Source organism: Hibiscus syriacus, unplaced genomic scaffold (assembly GCF_006381635.1).
Source record: "Hibiscus syriacus cultivar Baekdansim isolate YM2019G1 unplaced genomic scaffold, ASM638163v2 tig00110796_pilon, whole genome shotgun sequence".
In the NCBI taxonomy this organism is placed as follows: domain Eukaryota; kingdom Viridiplantae; phylum Streptophyta; class Magnoliopsida; order Malvales; family Malvaceae; genus Hibiscus; species Hibiscus syriacus.
Genome location: NW_024062866.1, coordinates 138,349 through 164,393, shown reverse-complemented (window position 1 = coordinate 164,393; position 26,045 = coordinate 138,349). Strand labels below are relative to the sequence as shown.

The 26,045-nt window shown below is 38.7% G+C and overlaps 1 pseudogene; it reads left to right on the top strand.

The window, feature by feature from the left end:
* Positions 1–14,905: 14,905 nt before the first annotated feature.
* Positions 14,906–17,655, top strand: LOC120141333 (annotated as a pseudogene).
* The last annotated feature ends 8,390 nt before the right edge of the window (positions 17,656–26,045 follow it).

Sequence of the window (26,045 nt, the reverse complement as noted above, 5' to 3'; positions counted from 1 at the left end):
TGTGTTGTCCGGAGTCCAATATCATTCGTTGTGAAGTTGAAATTGGCTCTGAAATTGAGAAGTTGTCGGTTGACAGTCAGCGGTCCCTTCGTCGTGAAGTTGAACTTGCGTTGTCTGGAGTCCAATATCCTTCGTTGTGAAGTTGAAATTGGCTCTGAGATTGGAAAGTTTTGAAGTTGAACTTGCGTTGTCTGGAGTCCAATATCCTTCGTTGTGAGTTGAAATTGGCTCTGAGATTGGAAATTTTGTTGACAAGCAGCGTCCCTTCGTCGTGAAGTTGAACTTGCGTTGTCTGGAGTCCAATATCCTTCATTGTGAAGTTGAAATTGCTCTAAATTTGAGAAATGTTTGTTGACAACCAGCGTCCCTTCGTCGTGAAGTTGAACTTGCGTTGTCTGGAGTCCATATCCTTCGTTGTGAAGTTGAAATTGGCTCTGAATGGAGAAATGTTTGGGACAACCAGCGGTCCCTTCGTCGTGAAGTTGAACTTGCGTTGTCTCGAGTCCAATATCCTTCGCTGTGAAGTCGAAATTGGCTCTGGGTAAAACCTGCAAAGATATGCATATATGCGATGGTATGGATGTCATGCTCTTAGGTATGCCTAAAATGTATGGGCAACATATGTTATTCTGGGCTCTGGAGAGAAATCTTGATTTCCGGTGGCCTGTCATTGTTGACTCTTGATTTTGAAGGCTTGAAGTTCCGATTTCTAATCTTGAATTCTTCAAATGTTTGAATCTGATGTGCACATTTTTTTTTTGGAGCTGCTCCTCAACCATCTCAAGCACGTGCATGAGCCTTGATCGGCTTCTGGGTACCTGTACTTTTCAATGAATCTTTGTACAGTAAATGCGATCTTTCATAAAAATAAATAAACCATAGGTTTAAATCTAATTCAAGATGCTCAAAAGGTTGGAGGAAAGATGGTCTTATTCATAAGGGAGAAGAACATAATACATGGCAACATTCTAGAAAACGAATATACAATGATGTAAATGAACGTCTTAGATCTCGATAATGTGGGCACTTCTGAGCTGATAAGTCGTTTGGTGACTTGAATGCAGCCTTTGCCAAAGGATTTTGAAAATGCGACAACGTTTGGGAGTGTGACATTTCTCCGATTTATTGAGTTTGTAGAAGATTCCTGTGCCGGATGTTTCCATTGCTAATATCCAATCGCCCTTTCCGGGTTTTTAACTTGGACTCATCCTTGGTTGCAAGACGCCCTTTGCGGTTTTCATCTGAACCCACCTTATTTCTCTTCTTTTATTTCTTTTCCTCTTTTTTTTTCTTTTTCAATTTGGGCGCCCTTTCGAGTTTTCCCTAAACACTTTTTTTTTTTTTTTTTTTCAACTTAGGACGCCCTCTTGGTTTTCATCCTAACGAAGTATTTCTTGACTGCGTCCGAGTTGATGGGATGTGGCAGTTCAGGTCCGTCATTTCAGCCAGACAAGGGCTCCTCCGAGAAAGCCTTTTCACGACATAAGGTCCTTCCCAATTTGGCGTCCATTTTCCTCGGAAATCTTTCTGGACTGGCCAAATTCTTTTTAGCACTAGATCCCCTTCACGGAATATTCTCGGGCGCACCTTTTTATCATGTGCTCGGATCATTCGTTCTGATAGATTTGACCATGATGGCTTTCAGTCTTTTTCATCTATCAGATTAAGCTGATCATATCTGGATTGTGCCCACTCTGCATCATCCAGTTTGACTTCTGACAAGACTCTGAGAGACGGAATCTCAATTTCAATGGGTAGCACTGCTTCCATTCCATAGGCTAGTGAAAATGGAGTTGCCCCAGTCGAGTTCATACCGAGGTTCGATAAGCGAAAAAGCAAAAGGCAACTTCTCATGCCAGTCTTTGTAGGTTTCAGTTGTTTTCTCCACTATCTTCTTAATATTTTTGTTTGCTGCTTCTACTGCTCCGTTCATCTTTGGTCTGTAAGCAGTGGAATTGTGATGTTTTATGTTGAACTGTTCGCAAGCAGCACTCATCATCTTATTGTTCAAGTTTGTTACGTTATCGGTGATAATCCTTTCAGGTAGACCATATCGACATATAATTTCTTTCTTCAGAAACTTGCAAATAGTGGATTGAGTGACACTGGCGTAGGACGCAGCCTCTACCCATTTCGTGAAATAGTTAATTGCTACGAGAATGAAACGGTGACATTCGAAGCCTTTGATGGATTTGCCCGATAACGTCCATGCCCCACACAGAGAAAGGCCATGGTGATGTCATTACATGAAGCGGATGGGTGGAACATTTATCTTGTCTCCATAAATCTGACATTTATGACATCTCCTAGCATAGTTGATGCAATCACTTTCCAGTGTGGACCAAAAATATCCGCATCTCATTATTTGTCTTGACATCGTATGCCCATTTGCATGTGCTCCACAAACCCCATCATGTACTTCTTCCACTATCATTTTGCCTCTTCACATCGACGCACCTTAACAGAACTTGGTTATGGCTTTTCTTGTATAAAACCTCTCTGTCAAGGACATATCCGCTGCCAACCTTCTAAGGATTCTCTTCTCGATTTCAGTGGTTTTTTCTGGATAACTCCGATGCTTGATATACTGCAGAATGTCGTAGTACCAGGCTTAGTATTTTCACTTCTTCAATTTGGTAACAATGAGCTGGGTACTCATACGACTGCATGTTGATTGGCATCATTTCAGACTCCCCCAACCCTGAATGCGGCTGCCAATGTAGCTAAAGCGTCAGCCATTTGATTTTCTTCTCTAGGCACGTAGTGGAAGGTGACTTCGTCAAATTCTTCGAGTAGATCCAGCACTAGTCTCCGGTATTCTAACAGTTTTATATCCTTAGTTTCCCATTCTCCTCGGAGCTGATAGATTACTAAGGCTGAGTCTCCATACACCCGCAAAGTCTTTATATTTTGTCCCAGTGCAGCCCGAATTCCCAAGACACAGGCTTCATATTCTGCCATGTTATTGGTACAATCAAAGTTCATCTGCTGGTAAAACGGGTAGTGACTCCCTTCTGGGAGACTAGATTGCCCCGATGCCATGTCCTAGTGCATTTGATGCCCCATCGAAGTGCATCTCTCTCCAGGAACTGTCCTAAAATGCTTGCTTCCTCTACAGATATGGCCATTAAGTCTTCGTCTGGAAATCAAAGTCCAGTGGCTCATAGCTCTCATCAGTTCTGCTTGCCAAAAAATCGGATATGGCGCTGCCTTTTACCGCTTTTTGGCTCACGTATTCGATGTCAAATTCAGACAAAAGCATCTGCCATCGGGCTAACCTTCCGGATAGAGCAGGTACACCCATCATGTATTTTAGTCTAACTTGGAAATCAGCCAATGGTGTGATACAACATGTATTGTCGAAGTCTTTTTGTAGCCCATACTAGGGCACAACAAACCTTCTCAATAGGAGGATATCGGACCTCGCAATCGGTGAACTTCTTGCTTAAGTAGATGGCTCTTTCCTTCTTCCCAGACTCGTCGTCGTGTTGACCCAGGACACACCCCATGGAGCTCTCGAATATGGAGAGACAAGAATAGAGGTTTTCCTGGGATAGGGGACATCAAGACAGGAGTGCGAGATAAGTACTCTTTTACCTTCTCGAATGCATCTGACAGTTTTCATCCCATGCCCCAGGGCTATTTTTCGAAGAAGGCGAAAGATGGATCACATTGTCGGTTAACTGAGATATAAACCGAGCTATGTAATTCATCTTCCTAAAAAACCTCGGACCTCCTTTTGTGTTTGTGGTGGAGGTAACTCTGGATAGCCTTGACTTTATCAGGATCAACCTCAATGCCTTTTCTACTGACTACAAGCCTAATAGCTTCCCGATGTCACCCCGAAGGTGCACTTGCTAGGATTCAGCCGTAACTGAAATTTTCTCAATCTCTGGAAGAGCTTCTCAAATTCTCGACATGTTCATTCTCAGTTTGTGCCTTGACAATCGTCGTCGACATAAACCTCGATTTCTTTGTGCATCATGTCGTGGAACAGGGTCACATAGCTCTCTGATGTTGCCCCAGCATTCTTCAATCCGAAAGGCATCACTTTGTAACAGAAAGTTCCCCATTGTGACGAAAGTGGTCTTCTCCATATCTTCAGGCATCTTGATCTTGTACCCCGAAAATCCGTCCATGACGAAAAGTATGCGTTCCCGGCCGTATTTCCACCAGAGTGTCTATGTGGCAGAGGAAAGTTGTCCTTGGGACTGGCCTTATTAAGGTCCGGTAATCGACACACATGCGCACTTTCCCGTCCTTCTTCGGCACAGGCACTATGTTGGCCACCCACTCAGGGTATTGGTACTTGGAGAAAACCGGCATCAAATTTCTTCTTGACTTCCTCCTGATCTTAAGGAGCATTTCTGGTCGCATTCTTCTCAGTTTTTGCTGCACAGGTTTGAATTCTGGTTTGATTGGCAGTTTGTGAAACTACCATATCCGTGTCTAGTCCCGGCATGTCTTGATACCCAAGCAAACACATCCTACTCCTGAAGTAAGACTATCAGGATTTTTTCTTGCTTCAATCGAAAGTTTTGCCGATTTTGACCTCCTTTCGATCTTCCTCAGTGCCCAAATTTAAGATTTTGATCGCCTCCTCATGTGGCAGTATTTGCTTTTCTTCTCTTTCTATCATTCTTCAACAATTCGGTAGGCAAGTTGTATCCTCCTCATTATCACATTCTCAAATTCCCCAAGACAAATGGTTGTTTCAAAATCCACCTCCGGATCAGGATCATCAGTGCCCACATTATCGTTATCTGGGAACCTGAAAGGAGGAAGATTGATGTGTGAGATATATATCCCACACGGAATGGTCAAGAACTAACTTGAGAGTAACTGGAAATGAGTACTGGAATGAAGGAGATAATGAATAAAGAAAAATTTGTTTGCCATGGAAAAGAAAAATGCATCCTTTATTAAACTTAAACAAATTTATTCACCCTTACAAAAGATCACCTATTGCCCCGGGTATAGGCAAATAGGGATAGTTCGAATTTACTCTGAAAGATTCTTGTAAACACAGGTAGTTCTTCCACCGACCAACTGCTAGGCACGAACCCATGTGGCAGAAGGCATATCCCGGATCTATCTCCGTTGTCAACATCTTCTGTGGTCACGGCATTTAATGTTCAGATCTTCCAGAGCCGTTTCTAACTCGGATATGGTGGTCTCAACACATAACCACCTGACTTGAATGTTCTGAAAAGCGGCGGGAATGTCATGGGCTTCCATTGAAATTCGTTCCCAGTCAATCTGGCCAATCTTCTCTCCCGGTTCTTTGGATCTCCTTTCTCTTTTCATGATAACTGGGCTGAAAACCGAGCCCAAATTGGTCTAGTTTTGGGATAGGAAGGGCAGGATTGATCATTCCTTGCAAATATTTCCCAAAACCTCTCCCTTCTGGCACTCGGCCTAGGTTTGCTTGATCTCATCCTTGTGCTTTGGAGAGTCGAGGTCTTGGATTCTCTTTCCTTCTGCCACGAATGTGGCATTCACAACTCCAGGGAGCGGAACGAACATTCTACCGCTTCCCGTACTTCGATGTATGGAGCCTCTGTGGTCACGCTTGCCACGATATCTTCCTCAGCGTTGACAATTACTAAGGCCCATCAATGACAATTTAACTTTCTGGTGCAACGTGTAGGGTATGCACCTGCTGATGAATCCACGCCACGGCCTTCCAAAAGACAGCTATAGGATGATATATCACAAGGAACTCACATCATAGGTGGCTGGTCCAATGGTCAATGGTATCTCGATCTTTCCGATTACCTCTCTTTGGTCCCATCAAATGCTCGGACCACATTCTGACAAGCTCTCATATGAGAGGTATCTATTGGTAGCCTCTTCAATGTAATCAAGGCATCACGATCAGGCTGAACCATTATCGATTAAGACACTTGGTAAAGCGTGCCCCTTACAGTAGGTAATGTAACGCCTTCGTTCGGCCTCTTCCTCCTGATGGAATCTCATCATCTGAAAACGAGATGAGATTATCAGCTTGGATATTGTTCACCAGTCGATCCATTTTACTGACTGGTATGTCTTGTGGCACGAACGTTTGATTAAGGACATTCAACAACGCTTCTCGGTGTGCTTCCGAGCTTAAAATAGTGCTAGCATTGAAGTACGTGTAGGTAAGTTATGGAGCTATTCTACAATGTTGTACTCGCTGTGCTTCAAGATCTTGAGGAACTCTTTAGCTTCTTCTCCTTTATAGGTTCATTGACGACTAGCACATCTTCTTTGAATGGCTCCAATGGTTTTTGCCCCATCTTACTATTACCTCCTCCGGAAGTACTCACCTGACACTCGTACTTCCAGGGCACTTGTTGATTGTCCTTATATTGAAAAGGCCGAGGTGCGGAGATTACCACTTTGGCTGGTGTTGTCACTGTCATACTTGCCTTAGGGGTAATTATCAAAGGACTACCCCTACCAAATTTTCTATCTGATGATTCTCCGGTGGCACAAACATCTGCTTCCAAGAATCTAAAATTTCTTCATAAACTCCAGCTCCTTTGATCCATCATGAGCTGGACTAACAATCTGAACTCCGGCAATCTTGCACTTTATGCCCTTCTTTGTTGTGGTAATAACAATGATTACCGTCTTCATTTTCTGTCGTATCTGGATATGGTGCAAGAAATCCTGTCTTTACCATTTGGCTCCATACCCAAGACAAAGGAGATTTGATTTCCGAAACACTTGATTTAATTCTCCTTCCCCTTTCAGTAGTAATGGCATTGATTCCTATCTCCTGATGATTGGGCAAGGGATTCTGGGCGACGTTTGGTGCTCCGGAGTTGAAAGTGATCAAATTCTTGTTTCTCATTCTTTGCACAAGTCTCTTGAATGCGAGACAACTTTCAATCGAATGCCCCTGCACACCGCCATGGTATTCGCAGTGAGCGCTCTCGTCATACTATTTCGGGTAAGGGGATTTATTGGATTCGTAGGATAAGGCGACACTGCATGAGTGTCGAAGAGCTGTTGGTATAATTCTTTATACGTCATGGGAATGGGGTCAAATTGCTCCCTTTCCCTTTCTCTTCTCGGTTCTCTCTGGTTCTGTCTAGAAGTACCGGATGGTACAGCTGCTGTGGAATTTGAGCTTGAGATCGTAACTCCCTTGCTGACACTGTAGGTGTTTACATTGTTGATCTCTCGCTCTTTGTTCTTCATGGAAGGTTTTTTACTGGAGTCTCCTCCCTCAATCTTTCCTTGTTTAATGGCCAACTCGATCATTTCACCGGCCATGACCAAATCTGAGAAACTTCCCAACGTGATTGCTACCAAGTGCCCGAAGTAAGGTGCCTCTAAGGTCTGTACAAACAGCTTTCTTGTTTCCTTTTCATCCAAGGGCGATGAACTTGCACAGATAAATCCCTCCACTCTGTGCGTACTATCGGAAACTCTCATTGTGTTTCTTCTCTAGGCTTTGTAACATGACCCGGTCTGGTCTCATATCGTTGATATGCTTATACTGCTCCAAGAACTTGGCTAAGTCTTTCCACGTCTTGATATGAGTTCGGCTAAGCTGGTTGTACCACCGAATAGCTGAACCGGACAGGCTCTCTTGAAAACAATGGATCAGGATTGGTCATTCCCGCTATATCCTGTCATCTTTCGACAGAACATAGTAATATGGGCTTGAAGGTCAACTGTTCCCGTCAACTTCTCAAACTCAGGAACTTTAAAACTTTGGTGGAAGCACCAAGTCTGGAACTAGGCTTAGCTCCATTGCGTCCACTCCATAATAATCATGGTCTCCCTGGACCATCTTTATTGATCTTCTAATATTTTTATCTTTCTTCCTCTTTTAGCTTTATCTTCCTCGTCAAAGTCGGGACATGATAATCATCCGGATGAACATCAGGATGAATGAGAAGTTTGTATTTTCACAGTAGGTGAACTTTCGCTTTGGTAACGAATGAGTCCCGGGTAGTGCTGCTTTCCCTTTAGTAGCAGATGCGTCCCGGGTAATATTCCGGGTGAGAGAACCACTTGCGGGTGGTTGGTGTATGGCCACCCCCCTCGGAAGAGATGCCCCTGATGCACTAGCTTGCTGTAGACCCGACAACTTGGCTACGATTTGGTCGACCAAGGACTCCTGATTTTTCTTGATGGACTCAAGAGTACTTTCACTGTTCTGAGCCATCTTATCTTCTAGTTCCTTTTGAAGTCTTGCCATGTGCTCTTCGATCTTCTCCATTCTGGCTTCCATTTGTCTCTTTTTTGCTCGAGTATTGTGCGGGTGATGTGTATCTGATGCTTGCGGTGGTAAGCTCGTTGTCTGAGACATGTTCTGTTAGTTAATACGAATGTAAAAACATGGAAATATAAAAAACAACATGAATATAAAATGCAAGAAAGCAATGTATGATGTTGCAATTGGAGGCATTGATCCAGAAAAAGTGTTCATTATTATAAATAATCCTTATTCAGACAAAATGTTTTATCTTTTTAGAGACATAAACGATTAAAAGGTACATTTGACATAAATCCTCTAGACCCCGAACAGCTTCCAGTAGGTTGACAAGTCTTCTGCCTTCATCTGTCACTGGTTGAATGCCTTGTCGACCACACCAGCTTCCCTTGCTATACCGTGAAGAGACGGTTGCTTTTTGCACTTGATCCAGAAAATCTCGTATGGTTTGCGTCTCGGCCCTCACCATTCGTTGTGCTTGTTCCCAACGGAAACGCCATTGTAATCATCCGTCGAAAGGCACTATCTGAAGCTCGTTTGCTTGCCTCTTGAACCTATCTACAATAGCTTCTAACTCAGCTATCGTCTTGCCATCTTTCTCATGCTGTTTCTCTAAGTCAGCTACTCGAACTCTCAAGCGTTGGTTCTGATATTGACTATCTGCCAAGCGTCTTTGGGCAATCTTTGTTTGTTCTTTCCAAGCTCTCTCATCAGGCCCCTCGAACTTCCTTTTCAGGCTATGAGCTTCGTCTTTCCAGTATTCAGAGGTTACCTTCAACTTGGAGTTATCCTTGACCTTATCTTGATACCCCTTTCTCAAGTCTTCGAGCTCAAAACGGACTCTTTTTTGTTATTTTTCCAGTTTTTCTGCCCGATCTTTCTGAGAGTCGGCATCAAGCTTCCACTGATAACGTTCAGCTTCAAGTTCCTTTATCCTTTGCTTCAGCTCATTATTCACGGCTTCAAACTCGGTCTTGGCTATCTCGAGTTCAGAAGGGACATGCCTGAGATGTTCTTCCATGGTCCGGGTGTCATCACAGTCTGGCACAGGGATATTGTCATTCTTTCTCAATCTTCGCCACTCCACATAATCCGGAGTGAGCATGCTTCTGGCAGCTACAACATCCATCCGGAATACTTTCCTCCAAGAATCAGCTACTTCTTTGATCATCTTCTTATAGCTGTCGCCGTGATACTCAAACTCTGACCTAGCTAACCCGCATGTTGCTGGGACGAACTGACGTGCTCCATACTGTCTAAGTGCTAATAGCGGAGCATACCCGACTGCTCCCCAAAGTCCAAGTAAGGTCACAGTGTCGGAGTCACCACACCGAAAAAGAACATCACTGAGGAATAACCAAGGGGCTCTCAGACAATATCTCGTCTTGAAGATGCGTAAAGACCTTCATCCATTTTTCTTTCGAGGCGCCTTCATGCCATTTTAAGGTAATAAATTCACCTAGAGGTGAATAGGTGGTGCTGAAACGGCGGTAGGCAACCCCGTCAGTCTTCCAGAAGTGGCTGTGAATCCAGACTTGAAGGAGCTGAATGCACCCGGTGAATCTTCCTCTGCCAGTTCTTTGGCAATGATTGAGAGATCGAAAGGTCTCAGCCAAGATGGCTGGTGCTGGATTGACTCTTCTCGAGAGTTGTTCGTATAGCTCCACTACGGTGGCATCGATGTATCCCAAGGTCTTTGGGAATAAAATTAGACCATACAGACCTAATGCAAACAGGTCTATTGTCTTCCACTCATCGGGATGGTGCTTCATTAGTTGTTTGATATAAAACCAAGCGATTCCTTCTCCACTACCCTTACATCGAGCTCGGTCAGTTACCCATTTTTCATCCACTCCGGCAACCTTAGCTAGTGCATTTTGGAAAGGTTGACTTTTAATGTGCTTAAGGTAGGCCCGCTCGAGTTTGATGTTTTCATAATGCAGCAGTGTAGTGTACTCTTCTATGGTGGGCACCATGTCTTCTCGGTTAAAGGTGAAGCAACTGTATCCCGAGTTCCAGAACTGAACCAAGGCTCTAATTAAGGGCTCATCAATCTTAACATGAAGCAAAAGTGCAACATCACCATACCGTTGGCTGAACTTCTGTTTCACCTCATTCTTCCAACTGTCCCAGATGTCCCGGAGCTCTTGTACGTCATTCTGCTTTAGGCTGATCGAGGCGTAGCTAACCAGCTCTGACACATAGCTGTCTTGAAGACTGTCTCCCTTTTCCTTCTGAGTCTTTTCGGACCATAGTCGTACCTCAGGGTTTTTAATCTCTTGTATTACAACACCTTTATCCATTAATTCAGATTATTTGTGCGTAATGAACGTCTTTTTAGGGATCAATGGCCTCTTGTTATGATGCAAATGCTAAAAAACAAACACAAAGGTAAAAAGTTAGTAAAAGTAGAAATAAATAAATAAATGAAAGAAGAAGAAAAAAATGGCAAGGAAAAAAGCATAGGGACAAAAACATGGTTAGGTAAACAATATCCTAGGTTTTGGAATGTGGTTTTGGGGTAGGCTATATTTCTTCGAAGTCTCCTGGTTTAGGTTCTAAAAAAACGGTACCCGAGTTCTCCTTGCTGGTGCCCCCTTGGGCTTACCAGACCCTTAGTCCTAAACCCATCACAGGATTGTGTGGACTAAGTTAAACTCGAGGGGACACATTCCCTTATGTCTATGCGGAGAATAAATTCACACGAAGACATAAGGTATATGAATCCCGAAGGCTACTTGCTAGGCATATGCGGTGAATAAATTCACACGAATGCGTCGTTTTCACCCCCACTTAAAGGGTTCGGAGCTCGGGTATAGAGCCTTTGGATGAAAAGTTTGGAAAGTGGAATCATTAAAACGTCAGTCCAACTATTTACTCGAAAAAAAATATATAACCAAAAGTAAGTAAAAGGATCGAAATGTTACCTTAAAGTTCAAACTTACCCTTTTCGTTAAAAAGACAACTGGAAATTACCTTAGCCTGACTCACTTACCTGTGTCCCCAGCGGAGTCGCCAAGCTGTCGCAACCGCCCTTCGGTTGAGCCCCGAAATTGAGATTGGACTTGAAAAGTTATGGATTGGAGCCGCCACCGATCATTTATTTAAAAATAAATGGGTTGACCGGATACCTTATAATTTACCTGATCTGCGTCTTACCAAAGATGTGTCGGATTCGGGAGTCGGTTACAGTCAAGGAAGGATTAGCACCCTTGAACTATCCTTTCGGTACTACGTAATTTCCAGTTGTCTTTAGTTAAGAAAAATGTAAATTTAAATTAAGAGGTAAAATAGCGATCTCGACTAGTTAAAATTGATTGATTTGAAAGTGAACATTTTAAGAGTCAAAATGTGTAGAAAGGGTGATGAAAATAACTTAAACTTGAAAAATAAAGAAAATAAATGAAGAAAAATAACAATAAATGATACACCAAAAATAACATAATCGACATGGATATAGAACATGAAGGAAATAAGAATGAAGACAAGTTGACAACATATGATAAGGTAAAAAATGAGAAATAAAGAAATAAGAAAATAAGACACAATAAAACGAAAAAAAAGAAAGAATAATAAATAAGGAAAGCATAATAAAGTGAAATAAAATAATATGCAAATGTGAAATAATAAGAATCAAATAAACATACATATGTATATATAAAAAAAATGTAAAATAGTATCGTATAAAGTAAAATAAATAAATTAACAAAACATATAATAATACTAATACCATATATATATAATAGCTAAATATGAGAGAGAGGGAAAAAATATATCAATAATAGAAAAACTAAATAATGAAAATAAATAATATAAAAAAAAGTAAAGAAATAATAAGATAAAATACAGAATATATACATATATATATATATATATATATAGCATATAGGTAAAATAATAATATACAATAATACATATATACGAGAGTTAAAAAAAAATGATAATATAAAATATATATAATGCTAATAGTATATATATATATATATATATATATATTATATTTAAATATTATAATATTTGGAAAAAGGAATTACAGGGAAAAGGACCAAATTGGGAGATAGACAAGTTGGGTGCCAAATTCCGAATAAAACAAACACGAGGAAGCTCGATTTGGGGTCAAATTAGGCTCTTAAAAGAGTTAAGGGGATGAAAAGGGTGATTTCTCCAAATTTATTAAACACGCGGACCCCTGAACAGGGTCGGGTCGAGACGCGGGTCGGATGGGCCAATTATAAAGGCCAAAAAAAATTTTTAAACTCTCATTTTCTCTTCAGAAAAACCGAAGCCTCTCCCCTTCCCATTTCATTTCTCTCTCGCCTGTTCTTCATATATGAAGAACACGGCGGGTTTCCAGAATCCGGTAACCATACGCCGCCTCGCCGCCGCCGTTGAACGGCGACGACCACCGTTCATCGGCGGCAAAACCTAAAAAAAATTGGTTTTTCTGAAAGCCCTTCTCTCGCACGTTTTAAAAATCAAAGTATTTTTTCCAACCAAGCCTCGGGGAACCGTAGATCTAAGAGAGAATATCACGGTTCCCTTGTGTTCATCGGCCCCAATCTTCTGTTTTTTTCGAGTAAAACGACAAGGACATACGCATGCAAGGTAAAGAAGTAAGAAAGGTATAAACTTTCACCTTTTTATTTCTTCTTGAAACGTTTACAAGGCTCGTTTTTTTCGCTGAGTAATTTCCTGTGTGTGCTCTCGTGATTTCCAGTATTTTTTTGTGTGTATCCTCCCCGGATCATGTTCACTTTACATGTATTTATAGTCTAAGAATACTAGTCTCAGTCCCGATTTTCTAGCATTTTATTTGGACTAAATCACTGCTTGGTTGGTTGTGGATGTATCCTTGTAACACACGTCGTTGTTTTGTTGAACATGCGAGAAATGACTGTGAAAGGAGGCGTGCGGCCGTGAAACTCGGGAGTCGTTGGAGAGGCATGCAAGCTATGGTGTCCTCGAGCGGCTGGAAACAAGGGATGCGTGGCTGCTGGTGAGGGGCGTGCTAGGGTTTGGAAGCATCAGAAACGAACTTGTTGAGCCCGGGTCACTTGGGCCATTTTATTTGCGTGTAATTGGCCTGTAAATATGATAAAACAATTTGTAAACATATATATATATATATACGTTAAATAATCATATATAAATGTGTGACGAAATTATGTGTCTACAAATATTAATATTTCTGATAGAAAAAATAACATTTCAAGTACCTTTACCGAAAATATTAAAAAAATATTAATATTTTCGATATCACACTTATATCATATTATCTTTCCTTAAACATAATACTCTCTCATACGTGCGTTTTGCCATGTTTTACTCCTTTTATTCTTTTACTCCTTGCATCCTCTTCATAGAAGTCGAGTTCCAAATCTCATTTTTAATTACCTCATTTTCTAATAATTTTTTTGTTCAAATAAAAAAGGGTAAACTGTACATTTAATACATAAACTATTATTTCTGTTCTGTTTTGGTGCTCATATTTTATTTTTTAAATTGTATCTAGTTTTATTTTGGTATCCGTCGTTAAAAACTTAACGGTCATATTAATGTATCATCATTAGAATTGAGTAATGAAACCGAAAAAAAAAATCGATCCGAATCGAATTATTTGTTCAGATTTTTTAATTTTACGGTTCGGTTTCGATTCAATTTTAAAAAAAATATGAAATTTGCTTCGGTTTCGGTTTTTCTATATGGAAACCATTTGAACTGAATTAACCGATTAGAAAAATAAAATATAATAGGTAGCCAAAACACATTCATTTTAAACTTATTATAAGACAAATTTAAATAAATAAAATATTAAAACTAATAATATTTTTATAAATTTAAATTTATATATTTGTACTCTATTTAAGCTTTAATTTTATTATTTTTAGGTTGAGTTTGAAAATAGTGAACAGTCAAAAATCATCGAACTGAATCGAAAATCGTAGTTTTTATGTCATTCGTTTCGGTTGTCATCTTTTAAAAACCCGCAAAATATGATTGGTTACATATTTTAATGAAAAACTAAATCGAATCAAACCGAATACAACCCTAATCATCATAATGTAACACCACATTATTATTGGAAAATACAAAAAATATCTTATTGCCAATTCTACTAGATTTTTAACGATAAAAAACTAAATTAAAACATAAACTAAACATTATTACATATGATGTTAAGAAACAGCAACTCCGTCAAGTAAGGCCTCAAACATAGGGTTGAGTTCATTTGAACCAACTCGACCGAAAACCATAGGTTAAGTTGGTTTGGACCGACTTCCTATTTCGGAGAAAGTAGATATAAAGCCTAAAGCCTTAAGGAGATGGTTGATGGTCCTATTTTCATGTCGGGATATTTGATAAATTATTAGGTCATTTTTAAAATTAATTTAAAATTTATGATATTTATTTAAGTGGTGCATTAGCTTAAACCTCAATGTAATAAATTTTAATAAAAAACATTATTTAGATAAACTCGTCATGTGAGTGTTGTGACAAATTTATTTTATATTATACCATTTATCGTAAATCCCAAAATAAAATCTGAATGACCTAATGAGCTAATTTTTTTACACACTTAATTTGTTGGGCCAATTTGGCGCGGGATATTTCAATGAAAGCCCAACAACAAAAATCTAAAACACAAATACTAAACGTCACCGCTCAAAGAGGAGATCAGCAGCCGGCAAATTTCGCGCAAAAAAAAAACCCCAAATTCATATCACAAAACCCTAACTGCCTCAGCTAACAGCTTTCGCCTTAATTTTTCTTACCGCTTAGAGATCTCTGATTTTTATCATCTCGGCGAACACTGTAAAATCTCTTGGAACGTTCATCGATTTTGTGTTGCAGATACATAGAAGGATCGAAATCGACAAATAAACAGCGGTGATTGAGATGGAAGAGGTGGAGAAGGCGCGAACCAGTAAAAGACCTCGTATGGGGTGGGACGTGCCGCCATCTGGGCCAGAGGTTGGTTCCTCGTATAAAAAAGGAAAGGGTTAGGGGATTAGGACATAGGCAACAGCCGGAACAGAAGGGAGAAAATTAACGTAAAGGGCTATAGTTGTTTACTTGGTGTATGAGTAAGACTCTGACCTTTTTAGGGTGGGAATTGGTTTGTAGGCGCATCAAGATCCGGCGAAGATTCCGCGGTCGTCGCCGCCCAAGAGGGATGATGATCATGAAGGCCATTATGTTTTCAATCTCGGCGAAAATCTCACTCCGAGATGTAAGCTTTATTACTATAATTTTGCTTTTGTGTGTGTGTAAATATGTTTGTGGTTTAGTTTTGATTAATGCTTTGTATAATTAATGGTTTGACAGATAAAATACTTAGCAAGATGGGTGAAGGTTAGCCGACAAAGTGCTCCGCTGTGAGATCTTTTAATTTTTCTGAATCTGGTTGTGGCACTTCTCACCGAAAGTTGCTAGTGTTGTAGGCACATTTGGACGAGTTTTGGAATGTTGGGACCGTGAAACACGGGATTATGTTGCGATTAAGGTAGTTAGAAGCATTCGTAAATACCGTGATGCAGCTATGATTGAAATTGATATACTTCAGCATCTGGCAAAGAATGAAAAAGGCATCTCAGGGTACATGTCTTTCTATAATTTGTTAATGTATCAACTCTTGTTTCATCTGTGCTAACAAACACTTTTGATTACTACTTACAGCTGTGTGAAGATTCAGAATTGGTTTGATTATCGCAATCACATTTGTATTGTAAGTACTTGAGAACATTCTTTTAAACAATTTGAGTTTCATTTCAGTCATGCACGTCTCCCTACGCTTTTAAATTATGTGGCAGATATGCATGATTTACACTTAATCCATACTGACCTGAAGCCAGAAAATATTCTTCTTGTATCTTCCGAATATGTAAAGCTTCCTGGCTGCAAGGTATTTGGCCTTCTATAATTAACAATTTATGCCATTTTTTATTGGGGTTACAATGCTAATGATAATAAAAATACTTGGAATGGTACAGAGGAGTTCTTCGAATGAAGCGCATTTCAGGTGCTTTCCAAAGTCGAGTGCCATTAAGTTGATTGATTTTGGTAGTACCACATTTTATAATCAGAATCATAGCTCCGTTGTTTCCACAAGACACTACAGGGCCCCTGAGATTATTCTAGGTAACCGATTATTGTGTTCGAAAATGAGAATGTATTTTTCCTGTTTGTTTACTTGGTGTCTTTTTTTTCAGTACTCTAATTGTTGTTTTAGCACTCTTCAAGTAGTCTATCTGTTGTTTTGATGCATTTATAAATACATTGATGCAGGTTTAGGTTGGAGTTATCCATGTGATCTTTGGAGTGTTGGTTGTATACTTGTGGAACTATGCACGGTCAGTCCTGCATATCTCCATATGGATTTCGCTTTGTTTAGATGTGGAGCTCCTGATCTTATCCTACTTGTATCGTGTGTAGGGCGAAGCATTATTTCAAACCCATGAGAACTTGGAACATTTGGCAATGATGGAGAGGGTATTAGGATCTATTCCTGAGCATATGATTCAGAGGGCAAAGTAAGTCAAGCTTACTTTTTAATCTCATATATCAACTGGTTAGAATTGCATTCATCTTATCCTAAATTCGATACGATACAGCCGAGGTGCAGACAAATATTTTCGGAGAGGCTGTAGACTAAATTGGCCTGAAGGAGCAGTATCTAGGGAGAGTATCAGGGCTGTTAAGAAGCTTGATCGCCTCAAGGTCAAATTTCCTTTCATGTGTCTGCTTTTTATATGTACTTTACCTTGCTCTGATCAAAACTTGCTTTTTTTTCTTCAGAAGATGGTATCACATGTAGAGAGTTCAAGATATTTGCTTGCAGATCTGTTGGAAGGTTTATTAAAATATGACCCATCAGAACGTCTCACTGCGCTTCAAGCTCTAAACCATCCTTTCTTTGAATCCAAGTAGAAAAGAGGTTAATAATGGTTGGATATCTATGAGAGATGAATGGCAATGGCCATGAGAGCCCAAGTGCATGCAACATTTGGCAGATGGAGGAATTTTTGGTTTGAACATCTTAAGAGATGAGCGTTTCAAGACTGAATTCCTGTTTCATTGAGTAGCGATAAGCATGATGGATTCGTGTCGTGTAGCTGCTGGCGAGTTTCGGACAGTGGTTTATTGGGGGCATAAACTGTAACATTTGTGTTTATAGTAAAATCATGTTGCTGCAATCAGGATAATGTCATAATTCATAGAGTAAAATACGTAAAAACGATTCAATGCAGTGAAGTCCGACTCAGATCACATGTAAAAATGGCAGAAGTGGGATATGATCACACGCCTTCTTTCGAAGACCAGAACTTAAAGTGTGCCTTAGACCACTCGGCCATCCTGACTACTGTAGATGGTGAGGTGAGAATTTCATAAAATCACAAAATTATTCAACTACCAAGTCCCTCTATCAGAGTGAATATATCAGGTCCATCCATTACAAATATTGGTTCAAATTATTCGATATACTATTGAATGAATATTTTTTTTAGAAAAATCAGTATATTGAGATTAAATCTTAAATTTAAACACAGTTGTATGATCAAAACAAGAACTTTTTATATATCGGTGTTGAGTGGGCGTACCGAACTTCAATCATACTTGAGAATAAATAATGTTGATGAGTCGATATTACCTTGTTTTTCAATTAGTTTATCTGTTCAAAATATGAAGATGAACTGAATTGAGGAATGGTTTTTCTTTTTTGAAAAAGGTTTTGTATGATTAAGATGATACAGTACCCATACAACAAGACATCGAAATAAATTTCGTTAGAAAACCTTTCTAAACTTAGATGGAAGAGAGTGTTCTTGAACGATGCTCATACGGATTCAGTTCAAACATCATCTGATCACAACACAATCAACGACAAAATATGGATACTAAATGACCATGGCAGAGCCCACACTCTCGTCCAGAACAACCCCACTGAGATTTTAGATGACCACAAACAGCACACCAAACCGCAAACCTAGCATGTTAAATCATTAATGGAAGCGAACGAGTAAAAATAACCCAGCAGCTTTTACACTGCATAATTCTCGAACCCCACCAGCAGGCCGTTAAGAATGATTTTGAAACTAAAAAATATTAAAGGTTTTTGCACGCTTCGAAAATAAATGAGGAGTTTAATCTATACTTAGGTTATACGCATTCGGATATAGCGTATGATTTTTTTTTATTACGAGGGAAATGGAACAGATTAAAACATGTTTATACCTCTAGGTACAAAACCCCCATGCTATTTGCATCCAAGAAAAAACGGATTACCATTGGAGGGGTGTCAAAGATGATGAGCTCCCCTGTAAGACCGTAACCCATCTTCGAGAGAACATGGCACAATAGTTACTTTCGCGATAAGAATGATGGAACGTTAGAGACCAATTCCAAGCTTTAAGACTCCGAATATCCTCTATAACCGAACCCAAAAGAATAAAAGATGCGTCGACGTATCACCAGATTCAAGAAGCCGAATAATCACTTGGGCGTCTAATTCACAATCAACATTGCTGAAGCAGTATTTCCAGGCAATAACCAGACCAGTCCTTAATGCAGAGCTCCGCTTCCACACTAGAACAAACACCTAAATGAGCCGCAAATCCCATAATCCATTCTCCAGTTTCACTTCGAAGAAGACCACCCACTCCAGCAGTACCTGGTTCCCTTGGCTAGCTCCATCGGTGTTAAGCTTCACTCTACCAACCAAACAAAAATATTATATGCTCGCATATGGGAGGTACTAGTAAGTAAGAAATTATCAGGTTTATGGATTCTGACTTATTAAAATATATATGCAAAACTTTGTCACATGAATTACTAATTGTGGATTGATAAGAAAGATCACTTGAGTTATTTTGTGACAATAAAGTTGCAATCTTTTATTCCACATACAACTAAAACACCTTAAAGTCTAAGCACATAGACATTATGTTTCTAGTTGTTAAAGAAAATTCATATTGATTGTGTGTTTATAGAGCATATTGATACAAACTCATAATTACACGCTTATTTAGGAACTGCCACCTTTGGTCTTTTATGAGCACACTATTCATGCGGGTGTAATATCATTTAAGGATATTCATTTTTAGTGAGAGTTTGTAATTTTAATGCTCGTTTGTTTAAACACAATTTCAGTTACTTCAACATAAGAATAATTCTCAAATTTCGATATCAGTCAAGGAAGTTGGTCTCGGTAAGTTTTTCCTTCTTAAGGATAGATCACAATGATACAATTAAATTATTATTGACTATCTACAAAATACAAACTTTAAGTTTGATTAATAATCTCACTAAATTAACAACCCCAAATATAATACTATTAATATAATGGGTTAAAATCCATGTTTTACTCAATATTTATGTCAGTTTTAGCATGCCACTTAAAAATAAGTATGTAGGTAAGTAACTCTTACTAATTGCATCTTATACAACTCTTAAATATTTATGAGATTTTTTGACATCATATGTTCCGACATGCATAAATCTCATCTCATGCCATTAGGCCCAAACCGTTTTGATAGCCTAATTAAGTTAAACCATTTTAAACATACGAGTAGCACCATTACTCATCTTGTCTCACTAATGTAACCTAATGTACTTCTGCAGTACACATTGAGGTGATAAAAGTCTTGACAAGTGTTTTAAAAAGAATTACATTTAAACTTAAATTTTATGAGTAGCATTTCATTCACTTAGCATCACATTCTTTTGTCCTTGACAGCCGATAAGTATCAATTGAAAACTTTCTAGAATCGCATAACTATGCAACAGGTAAGATGGTAAAAATACCTTCCTAGTCCCTCTATCATAGCAAGTATATCATTTTGTCCTTGTAGACTTCATTTGCATAATTGTGACCAAGCAAAAAGCTTCCTGTGGGTGCATTTTGACGGTGTTACCAGGTGTTTGAGAAGCATGGACCAAGTTTATTTGATTTTCTAAAGGGAAATAAATACTCCCCATTTCCTGTGGATCTTGTTCGGGAATTCGGACGTCAACTTTTGGAATCTGTAGAATGTGTGGATTGTTCTTGTCTCAACATTATATCATCTTTTCGTTTCCCAACGAATCACCTTGTTCTGTTATTTGGCCTTGTTTAACGTCTCCCTACGCTTTTAAATTATGTGGCGGACATGCATGTTTTACACTTAATCCATACTGACCTGAAGCCAGAAAATGTTCTTCTTGTATCTTCCGAATATGTAAAGCTTCCTGGCCGCAAGGTATTTGGCCTTCTATAATTGACAATTTATGCCATTTTAGATTGGGGTTACAATGCCAATGATAATAAAATTACTTGGAAGGGTACAGAGGAGTTCTTCGAAGGAAGCGCATTTCAGGTGCCTTCTAAAGTATAGTGCCATTAAGTTGATTGATTTTGGTAGTACCACATTTTATAATCAGAATCATAGCTCCGTTGTTTCCACAAGACACTACAGGGCCCCTGAGATTATTATAGGTAACTGATTATTGTGTTCGAAAATGTGAATGTATTTTTCCTGTTTGTTTACCTGGTGTCTTTTTTCTCAGGTTAAACAAGAGACAGAAAGTACGCTGTAAAATATGAATCGTCAACTTGAATAACTCGAAATTTCAAGTTGCATGGTGTTCCCCGATCAATGGTGAGCAATAGGGATCCAATTTTTGGAGCAATAGGGATCGAATAACTCGAGATTTTTATTTTCTCTTTTCCTTTCTTCTTCCTTGGGATATTCCTCCATGGATAAAGCTCCAAGGAGTGGTGAGCTAGGAGCCGAAAGGAGCTAGCGAGCTAGGTGGTTCGTGGTGGCCGAGAAGAGACCTCCGGTGGCACGTCGAAGGCTTCTTCTCAACTTTCCTTTTTGCTGCTATTTTATATTTATTTGTGGGTTGTTGGAACAAATATTTTCATGACTTTGTGTTTGGATATTTTGAACCCCACCATGAACTAACTTATTTGGTGGTGGTTGATTTAATGGTTGTTTGAACTTTATTTTTAATGGTATATTTAAGTTTATTTTGGTTCTTTATTTGCTTTGCTTATGAATGCTTCACCATCTAGGCTTGTAAGAGGCATGGAAATGTCAATTTCTTAGATGAAGGTTAGGTATTAGGAAGAATCCTAAGCTAAAAATACTTGTAAGTATTCGAAAGAAACGCAAGATAAGATCCTCATAAGCAATGAGTTATAGTATTTTCAAGAGGCTTTGAACTGGAGGATTATTTTCTTGGATCAATCCCTACCATTCATTCTCTTGGAAGCTTGTCACGTGAGGATTATTTTCTTTTCATTTTATTTTTATTTACTGTTTTTACCATTTTTCATTGCCTTGACATTTCACCATACTCAACATCAAACATCCATCATTGCCTTTGCATTTCCATTTGCTACACCATCAGACCATCACTACATATCCACCAGCATACACATTTACATTGCCGTGACATTTGTATATATCAAGACTAACTATACTTAGATAGAATAGTGCATTGCTTTGGTTAGACTTTTGTAATTTCACCAAATCCCTGTGGAGACGATACTCACTCATCATTATATTATTTGAGCGATTGTGTATACTTGCACATTACTTGCGTATAATTTATAGTACTCAGAACACGCGATCATTGTGACTAAACAAAAAGCTTCCTGTGGGTGCATTTTGATGGTGTTACCAGGTGTTTGAGAAGCATGGACCAAGTTTATTTGATTTTCTAAAGGGAAATAAATACTCCCCATTTCCTGTGGATCTTGTTCGGGAATTCGGACGTCAACTTTTGGAATCTGTAGAATGTGTGGATTGTTCTTGTCTCAACATTATATCATCTTTTCGTTTTCCAACGAATCACCTTGTTCTGTTATTTGGCCTTGTTTAACGTCTCCCTACGCTTTTAAATTATGTGGCGGACATGCATGTTTTACACTTAATCCATACTGACCTGAAGCCAGAAAATGTTCTTCTTGTATCTTCCGAATATGTAAAGCTTCCTGGCCGCAAGGTATTTGGCCTTCTATAATTGACAATTTATGCCATTTTAGATTGGGGTTGCAATGCCAATGATAATAAAATTACTTGGAAGGGTACAGAGGAGTTCTTCGAATGAAGCGCATTTCAGGTGCCTTCTAAAGTATAGTGCCATTAAGTTGATTGATTTTGGTAGTACCACATTTTATAATCAGAATCATAGCTCCTTTGTTTCCACAATACACTACAGGGCCCCTGAGATTATTATAGGTAACTGATTATTGTGTTCGAAAATGTGAATGTATTTTTCCTGTTTGTTTACCTGGTGTCTTTTTTCTCAGGTTAAACAAGAGACAGAAAGTACGCTGTAAAATATGAATCGTCAACTCGAATAACTCGAAATTTCAAGTTGCATGGTGTTCCCCGATCAATGGTGAGCAATAGGGATCCAATTTTTGCTAGCGTTGTGTGGGCTGAAATTGCTAGGCTGCAAGGAACCGATACGTGTCTAAGTTCTGCCTACACTAGTCCGATGGTCAAACCGAAGCCTTAAACCGCTGTTTGGAAATGTATTCACGTTGCATGACGGGGGATGAGCCAAGTAAATGGGTGCAATACCTAGCTTGGATGGAATATTGGTACAACACGGCATTTCAGGCATCCGCAGGTATGACTCCATTTTAGGCCTTTTATGGCCGTGATCCTCCTACACTAGTTTCCTATATTGAAGGGGTTCCCTTAATCCTCAAGTTAATAAGGCTCTCACCGATCGAGATGAAATTCTACGTGAACTAAAGCACAACTTGAACCAGCTGGCTCAGTTGAGGATGAAGAATCAGGCGGATAAAAAACGCAGGGAAGTAGAACTGACTATGGGTGACTGGGCCTTTGTTCGACTTCAACCGGCATCTGTTGCTTCGCTTACACAGGCATCAAAAACTCAGTCCGACGTTTTTTGGTCCTTACAAGATCGCTCAGCGCATCGGCCCTGTGGCTTAAAAATTTGAGTTGCCCGAAACAACATGTATTCATCCGGTCTTTCACGTCTCCCAGCTGAAGCAATGCAAAGGCCGACCCCTACACCAGTTCACACCGTTGCCCTTGTTCAAGGAGTTGTCCTCCACCTCCGAGCCAAACCTTGAGGACAAGGTTTTTCCTTATTAGAAGGTTAATAGAAAAAAAATCATGCATTTTAGTTAACACTGGTGGAGATGATAATAGATTCTGTTGAAAAAATTCCTGCATTTTTAATTAATATTATTAATAGAAAAAATATAAAATATTTTTAATAAAAAATTAAATTTTACAAATTTTATTCGACTAATGCGTTATTTACCCTATCTCTAGTTAGATTCCTACTTTCTAGGATTTTACAAATATCCCTTCTCTCCATCTTAACAGTGTTTTTTTTCCCTTCAATTTTTTCACTTTCGAAATATTCAGGCACCCATTCAACAGCTTGAAATACAGTACGAACCTCAACTAAATATGTATTGTCAATATCCAATTCAAATTGCACATGATTAAGGAATTCTCCTGTCCAACTCTGCAGGACTGCTCCATCTTTAGAGTAATCATTTGTCCTCAACGGAAATTATATAACATCTGAAAATACAATTATATTAATTTATACAAGATAAAATAAATAAATAAATATTATAAATTAATTATCACCCTATTTTAAGATTTTTCCAATAATGGATCATGGTTGTAGTATTAATCGTGGTACGGTAGTCAATATAATCAATTATTGTATTACGATACTTCAGTTCCATAAGAATGCATCTCGATAAACAATTAGATTATTCACTGCTCACACCAGCTAATTCAATAATCAAATATTCTAAGTAAAATTCGCGCACAAAATTGAATCAACTTTATAGCATTATCAATCTAAATAAATTTAATTCATCATTTATTTTAAGTTTTTTTTATCAAATTTAAACCACATGTTCATATACCACAATAAATTACAAATGTAACTTCAATTCTTACTTTTTTTTATTAAAAATATACTCTCTCTATTTATTCTCTTAACTTTGCATTTTACTCAATTTGGTAATTTGATTACAATTGTTTGCAAATTCTTTCTTCCCATCAATTCCTTGACTCATTTATACTCCCATCAATATTTTATCCTAAAAATATTTTCTTTAAAATATAATATTATGAATATATATCTTACATGGTCATAGAAAGTCAAAGAATTAAAACAATTCCTTGTCATAATACTATAAATAGTTATAATAAAATTAGTATAGAAACTCGAATAACTCGACTCGAATTTCTTAAACTCGAATAACTCGACTCGAAAAAATTTCAAGTTAAGTTGGAGTTGTAAAATACGACTCGTAAACTCGAATAACTCGAAACATTTTGATTCGACCCGAAGGAATGTTCACCCTAGTATAGATAACCAATGATGCGGTGACATTGGTCAATCTTATGCCCCTTAACCTTGCAATGGGTACAAATACCATTGAATATGCGACGAACAGAGAAGCCGGACACATTCAAAATATAATCATGTCGAATCAGTTAAAGGGTATACACTACCAAGATGAATCTGATGAGATTCTTCTTAAAGAATCATCGAGTAAGCTTGATTGACGCTGGGTAAAGGTCGTAGAAGCAGAATCAAGTTCTTTAATGGCACGGTACAGCTCCTTCAAAGTTCTTCGTTCTTGCCTTACTCCATTTTCAGTATCATGGATGCTTGAAAGTTGGCATGACGCATGCTAGGAATGATAGTGGCTTTCGGGAACTTTATTCCATCTGAGAAAACTTCATTTGTGAAATGCAATTCAAAACAAAACAAGGAAAAACATTTAAGATACGGAATGATGGAAATCACAACAACAATTAAAAAACAAAACCAGTGAAGACAAAATTTCGTATATTCGAGCTTAATGCATATTTTATATGGTTTGACAAAAAAATATTTTACCAAATCCTTAGAAGTTGTATAGTAGTAGCTCTTTTGATGATCCCATAGATCCAAGGTTGGTGGAGCAATTTGATGGAACAAGAGAGGTCCAATGTGAGTTTCCTTTGTTATGCTAAAGCTTCTGATCAGATTCTTGTATTTGTTTTACATCAAAAATTTGTCCCAGGTATTGAAATATCTTCGTATCACTGAAAAAGATGAGATCTCATGGGCACTGATCCAACCTGCAGCTGCTTCAATAGCTCAAACGGCTGTCATAACCACTCAGGCGGTTGGTAAGTGGCACCAATACCTTCTAGGTTGGCGTTTTGTCATTATTACCGATCAAAAGGCTCTCCGCGAGTTAACTCAGCAAACCATTCAAACTCCGGAACAACAACAATGGCCGATGCCTTGTCTCGGAGCAACAATATTATCAATGCATAACATCACGTGCACACCTATCCTAACAACAACAACATCAAAAAAGGGAAACGGGAGCCTTCAGGGCATATATCACATGCATAACGAATTGGATTTACTTGAGTCTGTAAAGAATCAGCATCGATCTTTCTATATCCAGGAAAATTTTATGGATATGGAAACCTATTTTATTCTGGTGGGTTTCATGCATGATTTTCAGTAATTCTTTCCATCAAATACATACTTCTTATTATTATTAGAGAAAATAACCTCAGTGACCAAAAATGCCTTATAATATACGATTTTAATCAACTTTTTTGGATTTGTCAAAATGACCAACTAAATCGTAATACGATCGATAATTCACAACGCGATCTCCGGTATCGCAAATCAGTTTCCAGATTCGCAACGCGATTCTGACTATCGCATTGCGATTTTCCAAATTCGCGTTGCGATTTTCCTAATTCGCAATGCGAAATCGCAACGCGAATACGTAAATCGCAACGCGAATACGTAAATCGCAATG